The sequence below is a fragment of the Rana temporaria genome, chromosome 1 (assembly GCF_905171775.1).
Source record: "Rana temporaria chromosome 1, aRanTem1.1, whole genome shotgun sequence".
Taxonomy (NCBI): domain Eukaryota; kingdom Metazoa; phylum Chordata; class Amphibia; order Anura; family Ranidae; genus Rana; species Rana temporaria.
In genome coordinates this window covers 157,844,947-157,857,446 of record NC_053489.1, presented here as the reverse complement: position 1 = coordinate 157,857,446, position 12,500 = coordinate 157,844,947, and positions in this window count along the sequence as shown.

The following is a 12,500-nucleotide window of genomic DNA, read 5'->3' as shown; positions in this document are numbered from 1 at the left end:
GTTTTGAAATTTCCCGCCGTGCTTTGCGCGAAATGACGTGCGTAACGTACTTTCGTCTTCCCGGACGACTTACGCAAAAAAAAAATTGAAATTCGACGCGGGAACGACGGCCATACTTTAACATGGGCAGTCTATTGTTACACCACCTAAATAGCAGCCGTAACTTTGCGACGCGAAAAGCCGACTAGCGACGAAGTAAGAGAATGCGACAAACGCGCGTACCTTCGTGGATCGCCGTAAACAGCTAATTAGCATACCCGACGCGGAAAACGACGCGATCTCCACCCAGCGGCGGCCGAAGTATTGCATCCTAAGATCCGAAGGCGTACGAAGCCGTACGCCTGTCGGATCTTAGCCAAATGCCGTCGTATCTTGTTTGTGAATTACAAATTAAGATACGACGCGGCAAATTTGAAAGTACGCTGGAGTATCAGCAGATACTCCGGCGTACTTTTTCTGTGAATCTGGCCCATAGTGTTTAGCCTTTAAGTTGCAACATCAGTTCCAGGGTTCTCTTTCTCTTGTTGCCCAGTTCTCTCTGTTTAAATCAGGCAATATAGTGATGCTTTTCCTACAGTGAGAGTGCTAACAAAATGCCCTGGCCAGTGGTACTGTGTGGTACAGTGCTTCTCCAGGGCAGGTGATATCCAAATTCTAGCCTACATTATTGCATGGTTCTTACAGAATGCAATATTACATCTCTTTCTTTTTCCTCAGCCAGGTGCCCTTATGAATTTTTTTTAGACTCCAATAGTCTAAAACGCTTGTGCTCCAGGCATTATCCCCTCCAATTTGGCAATTCTCCCCTACGAGGATAATAGTCTATTTCATGGACCCCTATTATTTGTATATATAAAATTCTAATTCTAAAGCCCTGTACACACGATCAGATATCTTTCTATCGGTTTTTTAACCATAAGAAAAATTTAAAACAGGTTCTATTTTTTTTCACCGATGGATAAAAAACCGATGGGGCCCACACACAATCGGTTCGTCCGATGAACGGTCGGTCGGTCCGTTTTCTTCAGACGAATCGATCGTGTGTACAGGGCTTTACTGTACATCTCCACTGCTGACTGTGACATTTCCTCTAGTTTTTAGCTGTAAAAATGGTACCTTGTGACAGCAAAATCTGCTACTGTTAAGGTTAGTATAGTATAGTATATAAAAGAAAAATGCTTGTGAAAAACCCCCTTCAAAATATCAAAAAATTATATAAAAAAGTGATCAGGTCTAAAGCTAAAAGCACCTGAAACAATTTGAAAAATTGGACTTCCCCTTTAAAAGTGAAGCTTGGTCACACTCCTCTAACATCTCCCTTTTTACCAGTGAAGCTGCTCATCACATTAGCAGATGAATGAGGAGTTTTGGGAGTTTTTGAAGCCAAGCCTGGCTTTTAGAATAAGTAACGTTGAGATACTACAGTGCCTTGAAATGTATTCATACCCCTTGATATTTTCCACATTTTGTCATGTTACAACCAAAACCGTAAATGTATTTTAATGGGATTTTATGTGATAGACCAACACAAAGTGGCACATAATTGTAAAATGAAAGGAAAATTATAAATGTTTTTCAATTTTTTTTACAAATAAATATTTGAAAAGTGTGGTGTGCATTTGAATTCAGCCTACTTTACTCTGATACCCCTAACTAAAATCTAGTGGAACCAATTGCCTTCAGAAGTCACCTAATTAGTAAAAGGAGTCCACCTGTGTGTAATTTAGTCTTAGTATAAATACTGCTGTTCTGTGAAGCCCTCAGACATTTGTTAGAAAACATTAGTGAACAAGCAGCATCATGAACGCTAAGGAACAGACCAGACAGGTCAGGGATAATGTTGTGGAGAAGTTTGAAGTAGGGTAAATTATAAAAAATATCCAAAGCTTTGAACATCTCACGGAGCACTGTTCCATCCATCATCTAAAAATGGAAAGAGTATGGTACAATTGAAAACCTAACAAGACATGGCTGTCCATCTAAATGGACAAGCTGGGCAAGAAGAGTAATAATCAGAGAAGCAGCCAAGAGGTCCATGGTAACTCTGGAGGAGCTACAGAGATCCACAGCTCAGGTGGGAGAATCTGTCCACAGGACAACTACTAGTCATGCTCTCCACAAATGTGGCCTTTAAGGAAGAGTGGCAAGAAGAAAGCCATTGTTGAAAGAAAGCCATAAGAAGGCCCATTTGCAGCAAACATGTGGAAGAAGGCACTCGGGTGCCAGATGAGACCAAAATTTAACCTTATGGCCTAAAAGCAAAACATGGCGGTGGCAGCATCTTGTTGTGTGGGTGCTTTTCTTCAGTAGGGCCAGAGAAACTGGTCAGAGTTCATGGCTAGATGGATGGAGCCAAATACAGGGCAATCTTAGAGGAAAACCTGTTAAGAGTCTGCAAAAGACTTGAGACTGGGACGGAGGTTCACCTTTCAGCAGGGCAACGACCCTAAATGTACAGCCAGAGCTACAATGTAATGGTTTAGATCAAAGCATATTCATGGGTAAGAATGGCTTATTCAAAGTCCAAGCCTAAATCCAATGTGGCAAGACTTGAAAATTGCTGTTTACAGACGCTCTCCATCCGATCTGACAGAGCTTGAGCTATTTTGCAAATAATGGGCAAAAATGTCACTCTCTAGTTGTGCAAAGCTGGTAGAGACATACCCAAAAAATTTATAAATAGACCAGAACATGAAAAAAAGCATGTATTGAAAAGCAGCTTTCACTCTAACATTCACCTTCCAGAGCTGCCCCTTTCTCCCAGTAACTCCTTTCCACTACTCGATGCCATGAGTTGAATTAATCATTTTGGCCTGGGATTACAGGAGAGTGCTACAGAGAATTGTACTGGCCCCTGCTGCATTTGGGAACCTCCACCACTGGAGGATGATGGGGGCCCCTGATGTCACACACCTGGACTCAAAACACCTAGAAAAAAAAGCATTTGCAAAAAAGGTAGGTAGGTTTCCAAAGAAACTGGGGGGAGACAAGGATAAGCTTCAGATTTAAGGTAAGTGACATAAATGGCTAAGCTGCCTACATTTTCCCACAGTCACAGTAAGTACCATCTTCTCCAATCAACACCTTTTTAGTGATACACTATAATTTACCAGGAGTGGAGTTTTCAGAAGCGGGCATGTTATTTGTGTGTCATGACCACAGCCACTTATTACCCACAGTTCATTGTCACTGTCACCATCTATTTCACCATCACCATCTGTTAGTTCATGATCACTGGAGCCTATCAGTTTATTTGTTAGTTTTGTTCATTGCATTATTTGCATATATTTATAGTCACTGAGTTACTCTACAAATCTCATGTCTTTCTGGGAAACTCAGGAGTCCCCTGATATTTTCAGGTTCTCTGCTGATCTCAATAGATAACATTATAGGTATATGTGTCACAACATACATGGTTTGAAGCACGTCTTAAGCCAAAAAAAAAAACATTTTGGGTAGACAAGGGAATTATTAAAATTGCCGTCAGTTTTTGTGTTTAAATACTGTGATTTTTCTTCAATTCCTGTACTGTAGACTCAACGGGAAGTGAGAGGTTATCTTTCCAATGTGAGGGGAATCCTAGTTGTTATAAGAACACATGCCAAATAGAAGATTTCCCCTCTATTCCTGTTCTGGTGGCAACTCAAAATATTGGATTCACTCTCACTCTCACATTGGTGATCAGAACAGTCTGAGAGTGAATCTCCCTAGAGAGCAATAAAAATGGTTCTAACCCCATCACCTTATCCTAATAAATAAAAAAAGTGTTTTGTTATAGCTAGTAGCAGTCATGTCACTATCAACTGACTTTTTATCTAATGTTGAAGATGTTTTGTAGCTTATCCAATTATTTATTGTTGGGGCTCTTTAAGAGACTCTTTGCACTTAATGACAGTCCCAGCAATCCTGCATGCAGTATACAGTATAGGTATAGTATAGGTGTGATTCAGATGTGGTAAATGTTTGGTATAATGCGGTATAGGGTTGGTATACAGTAGGTGCCACCTAGGTTTGGAACAAGTGCAGTATGGGTGCAGTATGGATTTGGTACACTTGGCGTCCTGATCTCAGTCGCTCAGTCTTTGCTAACAGTATCAGCAATGGCCGAATCGCTCTTTCACCAGTCCCTGGGATTGTGCGGAGACCTCTCACTGTAGAAGGAGTACCCCCTTGGTTTCTCCCTGAAAGCCTCCAGTGATCAGCAGTGGGAAGCAGAGGGTAAGTGGATGCATTAGTCTCCCTATGGCAGCAGTGCAAGTGCTACGATGTAGGCGGTGTTGCACTTCCCCCCATGTGTTCTCACTCCCAGTACCAGGCTGGGGTCTTGGATGGTGTGGTCTCCAGCTGGCAGGTAGATATCCACACAGATGTGCTCTCCCTCTAACTACCTCAGTGCTAAGAGGACGATCTCTCCTGGGCAGTTTAATAAAAATCCTCTCTCCACTCCTCCTACTGCACAGTGCATATTCGGATCTGTAGTTTAACAATTTTAGTAGCAATTATATTGCTCCTGTCTCAAACTACTACTCCCAGCATTCTCAGAACTCTGCACAGAAGTCTGTGGACTTGCTTGGCTTTAGCGTTTACCTTGCTGGCCACAGGAGAACAGTGCAGCATAACATTATTATCACAATAATGGGAGAGAGGCAAATAAAGAGCAATATCTCTTTCTCCATATTGTTATAGCCCAGCACTTAGCTACACCAATAAAATCAGGTTTTGCGGAACCGTTCTTTTGTATAGTAAACATCTGCCATCTGATCCTCCATAGCCTGAATTTCTTCAATCTTAATTATCCACAAACCAATTGACAGGGCAGAAGTCTGCTTTCAACATGTGGAATGCAGGCCTATACCATATTGAGGAGATGGATAAGTAGCAATTTCTTATAACAGTTTGAGAGACATCAAATGGAGGAGGAAGGCAAAATGGCCATCTCCTAACCGGACATCAGTCCGTCAAAAAGTATTATCTTGTCCCAAAAGTTTTGAAGATTTGGACAGTCTCAAAATACAGGCAGTAATGATCTATCATTTCCAGAAAAGATGTGAGCATTGTGGAACTTCTTTATCTTTTAATCTTTACTTATTTTCCAGTTTAAGCTTATAACTCCAGATTTCCTGCTTCAGGATGGCTTCTTTCTCTTGCAGCATCCTATGAAGCCACCCTTGCACTAGATACTGGAGATGTATATCCCTACTGTGAGCATCAATAGAAAAACAAACAACCCCTTAGGCCCCGTACACACGATAGAATCCATCTGCTGAAAAATCTCAGCGGATCGGTTTCAGCGGATAGATTCTATGGTGTGTACATTCCTGCGGATATTTATCCGCGGAAATTTCCCAATTCCAGCAGATAAAAATTTGTAGACATGTCTACAAATCTATCCGCTTGAATTGGCTCCCGCGGATCGATCCGGTGGTCTGTACAGACTCACCGGATCGATCCGTCCGAATGGATCCCCCGCATGCGTCGTAATGATTCGACGCATGCGTGGAATTCCTTTTATGACAGCGTCGCGCACGTTGCCGCGTCATCATCGCGGCGACGGCGCGACACGTCATCGCGAGGGTATTTCGGCGCGGATTTCGATCCGATGGTGAGTACACTCCATCGGATCCAAATCCGTGGAAATCCTTGAGAGGATTTATCCGCGGATACGGTCCGGTGGACCGTATCCGCGGATAAATCCTCTCGTGTGTACTAGGCCTAAGCCTAGGATGGCACAGCACTCCCTGCTCTTTCTTCCTCTTTCCCCCTCTCTTCTTCTTCAAGCTAACAGACTGAATGGAGACTGCACTGTCAACTGGTAACTCTTCCCTATGAGGTCAGAAAATGCAGGGAGTTAGCAGCATTGAAAGTTGAAACTGCAAGTGCTGGGATAATAGTTTTTCCAAATAAATATCTTACTGCAGAATGTTTATTTTATTGTGCTCAATGTGTTAAACTAAAAGAAAAAGGCTCAGTGTTTAATACTACTTTAAGTGAGTAAAATGTCATCCAGAATTTTTACATCTGCGAAATTGTGAAAATGTTGCCCTTATGCTAATTTCTGTCTGTGCAAAGAATGCAAAACTTGATTTTAGCGAAATGTTACCTTAACAGTTTACACAAAGAGATTATTTTTGTATGGATAATCAGCAAAATATTTCTGTATGAGCACAAAAAGCTTTCCTAAATAAAAAAACTGCATTCTAGAGGAATGCCATTATTAATGCCACCCTAATAATTATTAATAGAAAGCTTATGTAGCGCTACCCCCTCAGGAGCCGCTGGTTAGATTTGGGTCGGCGTGTTATGTTACCTTTGTGATGTATCTAGGGATGATGACGATGAGAGTAATGACGGAATGTCCAAACAGCAAGGTGTCGTTTTCTGTGCTTTTATTACTTGCCCAACACGGCAAACAGTTAACTTGAGGTGGATAGAGAAGGGTTGGTGAAGAAGAGAAATTGCAGATTCAGGCCTAGATAGAACCGAAGCAGTCCTGCTTCAAATAGCACTCTTACTTTCGTCGCCCCTCGAGGGGGTATAGTGTACCTGGACAGGCCTCTCACACCAACCTGGCAGCCAGGGTACCGCTCGGAACCTTGAGAAGTGGAACCTCTGCCACAGGCCCCCTTTCTTTGTAACGTAGGTGATACAGCGAATCCTTCTCAGTATTGTAATTTGCCTGAATCTCCCTCAGGTAGCCTCTCAAATGGTCACTGACTGACAGGTTGCCAGCAAAACAAACTGTCAGTGTCCGGTCACCGTGATCCCCGATGGATTGTCTAGGCCCTGTTGGATCGCCTGCCTCTGGGCTCACGTCAGACGGACTCCCCATCAAACAGCACAACTCGCTTGGGATCTTCTACAGAATCTTGGGGACCCAGTAAATCACTAGGGCCCCTCCACAGCTTCAGTTGCTCCGGGCCAAGAGGGCCCAGAACCGAGAACACCGCGTAGCATGTGGGCCCCGGCCTGGTAGGCCATATCGCCGGGGCCTGTGATGTGCGCACACACTGAAGGTGGGTGCCGCACCCGGAACCAGCAGAAGACGAACCCCGAAAAATGGCGTCCGCTCTAGAAGTACCCTCCCCCAGCATGCCCCGCGAGGGAGAAACTCCTATGATTGGCTGCTGGCAAGAGACGTTTCAAACTGAACTCCACTGCTGCCACCTGTCGCCCAGAGATGGGAAGGTATCTCTGGAACACAGAATGAACTGTCAGTAACAGCTCAGCTAGAGTAGAGGCCTAATTTACGCAAATTAGTTGGATGAGAGTAAACTAACTCTCTCACCCCCCTCTAAATTTAAGATAGCACCTGGACTGAAAGTACACAGGCGCTACACTTACAAAGACCTAGCTATTGTGCGGCCCATTCAGATGGCCACAACTGCTGTGTGTGGTGAACCTGCATAGCTCGAAGAAAGAGCCAAATATCGTTCAGTGGAAGACATTGTTACAGTATGTCAACACTGAGTGGATATGGAACACTTCTTATATCTTGCTTTTAAAAGAGAGGTATAGGAAACAAAATAAACAAACATCTATACTCACCTCCATGCTGCAGCATTAGTCTGATGCTGCAACTAAACCTCACCGGCTCTAAACTTGAGAACTGAGCAATCACATGACTGCTGACCTCTCAGTTCTTGGTCTTCTCAGAGCAGAGAGCGGTGACTGTCAGTCACCGCTCTCTGCTCTGCCCCACGAGCACTTACTTGAGTGCTGAGCCTGGTAGGGGGCTGGAGCAGCTGTCTTCTGCTCTCAGGCCTGCTCTGAAAAGCTAAGCCAACTGCCAATCAGGCAACTGGGTAGATCCCAACATTATGGTCAGGTTTCTGGAGCGGCTCTGTGACATCAGCTGACATGGGCTGTAGCTCACTACCAGCTGATTTTGTGTCACAGGAGAGCAAAAGTAAATGCCCAGAAAAGAAGTATGGTCAAAAAAGTTTTGGCCATACTTCTCTTTTAAATACATTCAAGACATAGATGTTATTTTCACTTCACAGTTAAATATGGTATGTTCACAAATAAGAGCCGGTTCACACAGGGGCGACCTGGGATCCGACTTGAAGTTGCCCCAAATTGTCCCAAGTCGTGTGGTTGAGAAAATCAATTGAAGTGAAAGGAGCCGTCTTAACCACTTGAGATCCGCGCTATAGACGAAATACGTCCGCAGCGCGGCTCTCAAGTGCCAAGTGGTCGTTTAAACACGGCCTTTTATGTGCATTACCCGCGCGCGCCACTGGGTGGCGCGCGGCGGGTAAAAACTGTCCCGACGCATCGCCGAAGACCCGATGCGTGTACCGGGCGGCCGCGATGTCCGCCGGGTACACGCGATCGTCGGTGACACGGCGGTGACAGCAGGGACGTGGAGCTCTGTGTGTAAACACAGAGCTCCACGTCCTGTCAGGGAGAGAGGAGACCGATCTGTGTCTCTTGTACATAGAGACACAGCATCGGTCCCCTCCCCCAGTCACACCCCTCCCCCCACACAGTAAGAACACACCCAGGCTACACAGTTAACCCCTTCCTCACCCCCTAGTGTTAACCCCTTCACTGCCAGTCACATTTATACAGTAATTCGTGCATTTTTATAGCACTGATCGCTGTATAAATGTGAATGGCGCCAAATTTGTGTCAAAAGTGTCCGATACGTCCGCCGCAATATCCCAGTCCCAATAAAAATCGCAGATCGCCGCCATTACTAGTAAAAAAAAATAATAAAAAAAATCATAATTCTGTTCCCCATTTTGTAGGCGCTATAACTTTTGCGCAAACCAGTCGCTTATTGCGATTTTTTTTTTTTTTTTACAAAAATACGTCGAAAAATACGTATCGGCCTTAACTGAGAAAAAAAAAAGTTTTTAAAAAAAAAAAATTGGGATATTTATTATAGCAACAAGTAAAAAAAAAATATATTTTTTTTAAATTGTTGCTCTTTTTTTGTTTATAGCGCAAAAAATAAAAACCGCAGAGGTGATCAAATACCACCAAAAGAAAGCTCTATTTGTGGGGAAAAAAGGACGCCAATTTTGTTTGGGAGCCACATCGCACGACCGCGCAATTGTCAGTTAAAGCGACGCAGTGCCGGACGCTGAGATTTCGCCTGGGAACGAAGGGGGTTTATGTGCCCAGTAAGCAAGTGGTTAATGTACACTACTAAAGACGCTCCGACTTCAGAAAAGGTTCCTGTACTACTTCAATCCGACTTCTAGGCAACTTGTACCCATTGATTTCAATGGAAGTTGCCTCAGAAGTCTGATCACTGTCTTAACTGAAGCAACAATAAAGAAAGATAACATGCATTTCTTAGGCAAACCCCTCCCTCCCACAGAGCTGATTGTTGTTTGATTGGCCACTGGAAAGCCTCCTGTCCTGCAGGCGACTTGAAGTTGCCATGTACTGTCCTGGAGGCAACTTGAAGTTGCCTTGTAAGTTGCCTGATGATTCATACTCAAGTCGTGTCCAAGTTGCCGCCCAAAGTTGTGCTGGAAGTCGTGTTGCCCCTGTGTGAACCGGCTCTAACTGGGACAGGTCTATTTACATCCATCTATCAGATCCCACTTTTTTTTATGGCTGGCACATAGTAGAAGGAAACAAACCTTGAACAAATAATGTTGTTGTGAGTTTCGGAAAAATCCAAGGTGACCTAGGGTACAACCCTGTGACTTTTGTAAAATGAGACTCTGAGCCAACAAATACAGTACTGTAAGACAAAAGGGAAAGTGCCATTTAATATTCTGCTATTGTCAATAATGATTATCTTGCCATTATAAAAGCAAGCATCCTGTTTTTGGCAGCAGCCTAAACTTAGGCTAGATAAACATGTTAAGGCTGAGAACAAAAGTTGATTGAAAAAAGAGAGTGAAAAGAAAGTTTCCAAGCTGGGTGGTGGTGATAATGCACCCGTGGAATAGATTTCAGCCAGTTCAATAGAAATCGACTTAAATTCTATATGTGTATAGACAGCATAAGAGCTTGTTCACATGGATCAATACTGAAAGCCCTCAACAGAGAGGAGAGAAAGCAGTGGGGATTCAAATCCCTGGACCAGTGGGAGCCTTAACAGCTCAGGATCGAAGGGAGTAAGTACAACAGGGGCCAGGAGGTTGGGAGGAGGTTCGTTGTTAGGTCACCTTTACAGATTCTCTGTAAAGGTGAACTAACACTTTAACCACTTGCCGCCCGCCAATGACATATGGCAAAGTGGTTGTAGAATCCTGACTGGACGTCATATGACGTCCTCAGGATTCTGAGCCGCTGAGAATCGCGGCGATCGTTGTTGCAGGGTGTCAGTCTGACACCCCGCAACACCGATCTCGGTAAAGAGTCTCTCACATGTGTCTCTCACATGTGTCCAATCACGGCTAATCACGATGTAAACAGGAAGAGCCGTTGATGGCTCTTCCTCACTCGCGTCTGACAGACGCGAGTAGAGGAGAGCCGATCAGCGGCTCTCCTGACAGGGGGGGTTCGCGCTGATTGTTTATCAGCGCAGCCCCCCCTCGGATCGCCACACTGGACCACCAGGGAAGTCCACCCTGGACCAGGGAAGGGCAAAAAAGAAAAAAGGGAAAAAAGGTCTGGAAAAAAAAAAACATAAAAAAAAAAAGATGCCAATCAGTGCCCACAAATGGGCACTGACTGGCAACATGGGTAAATCAGTGCCGCCCCACAGTGTCCATCTGTGCCACCCCACAGTGTCCATCAGTGTCACCCCACAGTGTCCATCAGTGCCACCCCACAGTGCCCATCCATGCCCAGTGCCCACCTATCAGTGCCCATCTGTGCCACCCATAAGTATCCATCAGTACCACCCATAAGTGCCGCCCATGAGTGCCCATCTGTGCCGCCTATGAATGCCCAGTGCCGCCCATGAGTGCCCATCAGTGCCGCCCATGAGTGCCCATCAGTGCTGCCTATGTATGCCCATCAGGGCCGCCTATGTATGCCCACCAGCGCCGCCAATCAGTGCCACCTCATCTGTGCCCGTCAGTACTACCTCATCGATGTCCATCAGTGCCATCTCATCAGTGCCCATCAATGCCGTCATATCAGTGCCCGTAATTGAAAGAGAAAACTTACTTATTTTCAAAAAAATTAACAGAAAAAAATAAAAACTTAATTTTTTTTCAAAATTTTCAGTCTTTTTTTAGTTGTTGCGCAAAAAAAAATCGCAGAGGTGATCAAATACCACCAAAAGAAAGCTCTATTTGTGGGGAAAAAAGGACGCCAATTTTGTTTGGGTACAGTGTAGAATGACCGCGCAATTGTCATTCAAATTGCGACAGTGCTGAAAGCTGAAAATTGGCTTGGGCGGGAAGGTGCGTAAGTGCCCTGTATGGAAGTGGTTAAGCAATACTGATTGGTCACATCACTGCCCTAAGCATGTATGATTTAGGTAATCTCTCTCCTATTGTCAGCATGTTGCTTGTTAGCACTCCCTTTCCCAGTCTGAGTTGAACTGTACAGGTTATTGCAAGTGTAGCACTACCCCCGAAGGAGCTGCTGAGTATTTTTGGGTGGCACGTTACCTCTATCTTCTCGCTGTCCAGGGTGATAAAGAGAGTTTGAAGAATTCCAATGTCCACACGATACACTTCTTTTTCTAGGATTTATTTGTAGAACTTAGTAGAAAAGAAGTTGAAAGGGGTGGAAGGGTAGGTAAATAAGTTCAGGTGTATAATCACAAATAGGAAACACTCCTGCTTCCAGCAAACAGTTCTCGTCATCCCTCTAGCCAGAGTGGGTATTGCTCACCCGGATAGGTCCCTCTCACTGGCCTAGCAGCCAGAATGGCGCACAGAATAAAGTACAGTCTCTGCCACAGACCTTCCTTTATAAGGAGACACTTTTGGTCCAGATTCCTCTGACACAGGATTCAGCACCCGGGTTTCTCTCAGGATTCACCTTTGTAGAACTTATATCTGACAGGCGACCACCATCAAGCCTCTCAGTGTATGGTGCATCCTTCGATTACGTTTTCAGGCCTTCTCCCATGATACCAGCCTCTTGCATGGTCCTCTCCAGGATATGTCTATCCCCTGGCTCCCTTCATCAAGTGGCTTCCTTACCTCTGAAATGCAGACCCAGTCTGACGACAACATGGTCCCGAAGTCAGGATTCAGGAACACGCAACCCCAGGCCAGGCGGGCCATGAGGCGCGTACAACGGGCCCCACGCCAATGGCGTCTGTTACTTAAGTACCCCTCCCCAGCATGCACAGCGGGGCGATCACTCCCACTAATTCACTGCCGAGGGGAACACCTGATACACCCTGACTCTGCTGCTGCCACCCTTGGCATGGCATGGTTATAACACCCCCAGGTGAACAATGGTGGTTATTCCCAGCACAGCCATGGCTGGAACAGAGGCTAAATTGCCCATAATTACACTTGTCTGAGCCAAATAATGACTCAGGCCACCTCTAAATTTACAGCACCGCCTGTTCAATAGGAGCAGGGCGCTACACAGGGTTCATATCAAGACTTTAAACTTAAACTGAA